The following is a 2714-nucleotide window of genomic DNA, read 5'->3' on the forward strand; positions in this document are numbered from 1 at the left end:
CATAAGTCATGAAATAGCACCACCAGCTTGTTATCTGGAAATAATGAGGTAAACACCCAAGGACCCTGACAGAGTTTAAAGCGATGGCTTCTGGGGCAAAACTAAGGGGAAAGGAGAGTGCTCAGGAGTCTGTTTTAAATGAACTGTAACCATACCAGGCAGCACTCAGATTTGAAAGTCTTAAACCTTAAAGGCTAAAGGTAGTCCCAGATGGCTTACAGAGCTTTGTTCTCTTCACACATCCTCTTCAGACGTCTGCAGACAGGCTCACAGGACCCAACCCAGCTCTTCCATAAGCCCAATGCCTTTAGAGTCTATTGTCCTGGGGACCGCCTTTGCACCTAAAAAGTTATGAAACATGGCCCAGGTCACAACGTGAGTCACAGTCATAGTCCAGTAACACTTTGGGCTCCTTTGACAGGCATCAGGCTGGGGCCCATGAGTGTCCTTGTACAGTGACCTGAAGTGACCCTGCAAGGAGGCTGGAGACAGAGTCATCCCAGAGGGACCACCCGGATCCCTCTGCCCGAGGCCACCCGTGGAACAGAGTGAGATCTCCCGGTTTCACCCAAGAAGGACTTGTGCCCAGAGAGGAAGTTACTGTCCTTGTTTTGTGGATGAGGAAATTGAAATCAAAACAGGATAAATGACCTGCTCAAGACACACCACTGATACCAAGCCGATAAGGATCCCAAGCCTGACTCCAGAGCCTGTGCTCCTATGGCGCTGTGAAAAACACATTGACCTGGTTTGAGATTTGAGAAATGAGGTCTAAATAGCAGCTGCTTCATTGGGTTATTGTGAAGGTCAAATAAGATGCCCTATGCAGAACCCATAGCACACTTGTTGACACATCATAAATCCCACATAAATTCTTTTTTTTTTTCAATCCTCACCCAAGGACATACTTAGAGAGAGGAAGCTGAGAGAGAGAGAAACATCAATGTGAGAGTGAAACATCTATCGGTTGCCTTCTGTACTCCCCATTGGGGATTAAACCCCAACCCAAACATGTGCCCTGACCAGAATGGAACCGGCAACCTTTGGGTTGCTCAACCAAGTGAACCACACCGGCTGGGAGCCTCACATATTTTAACTCCTGATGGTGATAGTGGTGCCAGTGGTGTGACCTGTTGAGGCTCCCTTGACACCCAATGAGGCCTAATGACACTTCTGAAGGAAGCTTCAAGACACTACGTTTGCCATTAAGTGCCCCAAGGTGCTCCAACACCTGCAATTTTCACAGATGCAGAAACGAAGCCTCTGGCTGATATTTCTAGGTCTCCTTCCCAGCCTGGAAGGTCTTCTGTAGATTCTGAAGCAGGTGTCTGGAGCTTGCCTCCCTGGGAAGGGGAAAGACCTCTGCTTGCCTTCTGGAAAAATGCAAAAGATGCCTGTCTCCTCCATGACATAACTCTCCATGGCAAGATGATTACCTCTGGGAGCCACAGGGGAAGCACAGAATACACTGGATTTCAATCTGCCCTGAGGCTGAGCCTCCCCTGCTCCAGATTCGGGCGGGCAGCTCTGCCACAGCAGGCCTCACAGCGCCATGGAAGTCCTGAGATCAGGAGGAAGGACAGTTGGCTCCTTTCAACACTTTCATGATGAAACCAAAGAGAGCAAGACCATGGAGAGAAGCACTCGTCATGTTAACCCATCTACAAACATTATGAGAGCATCTGTTCTGTGCTAGGCACACAGTGGGGCAGGCAGAGAGGCAATCAGAATCTCCTAGTGAACTGATGAGTAATGTGTTTTACATCTCATAAAATACTCGGGCGGGAAGACACACTCTACTTGGAGGAGCTGGGAGTGTTCATCTTGAACTAGACCTGGAGGAAAGACTGGGGCTTGTTAAACAGATAATAACAGGATAATTATGTTAAAGAGCTAATAATAATGTCAGGCACTTTGCATTCATTTTATCAACATGTTCCAAACTGTACTCATAACCTTTACCTCCAATATGACCTCTGCTAGCTTTTCCATCTCAGTGAAAGTTACTGCCAAGTGCACAAGCCAAGAAATTCAGATTCATCCTTCTCCCCAGCTCATTCTCACTCTCCAACACATATCCCATTCCCACATTTCCTCATGCATTTCCCCAGTCATCTACTTCAGTTGAGTCCCTCTGGTCTGCCCTTCCATCCACTCTGCATTGCAGTCACAGTGACCTCTTCTGAGAGCACATGTGAGCATGGTCCATTCCCTTTATGATTTGGGACTCCTTTCATGACTGATAAGGTCTTCCTACCCTAGTCCCCAGTGTCTGTCCTTGCCTCAGTTTGTGTCACAGATCCCCTCACTGCCTACTTCACCACAGAGCAGGTCTTCTTTAAAAGGTCATACTCTCAGGCTCCTCCCATCACCTCACTATCTTCATATATGTTCTTCCCATGAGCACCTCACACCTCCAACTCCTCCCACATTCCTCTGTGGGCCACACTTTCACCAAATTCCCTTGGCATTGAAACGCCATGCTGAAGATCACCAATGGCCTGCATTTTCCCAATGGCAATCTCAGTGCCCACCCCACCCTCACACAGTTGAGTTCCTCCTTCTTGAATACAGAGATGATCCTTCCTTCTTGAATCATTTCTTCTCTTATTTTCCATGACTCATATCTTCTCTATGGACTCTCACTTCCTGGCTGAATTGGGCAGCCCCAGAGATGTAAGGTCCATCCACTGGGATGATGCCCATGTCCATAC

The sequence above is a fragment of the Myotis davidii genome, unplaced genomic scaffold (assembly GCF_000327345.1).
Source record: "Myotis davidii unplaced genomic scaffold, ASM32734v1 scaffold1422, whole genome shotgun sequence".
NCBI lineage: Eukaryota > Metazoa > Chordata > Mammalia > Chiroptera > Vespertilionidae > Myotis > Myotis davidii.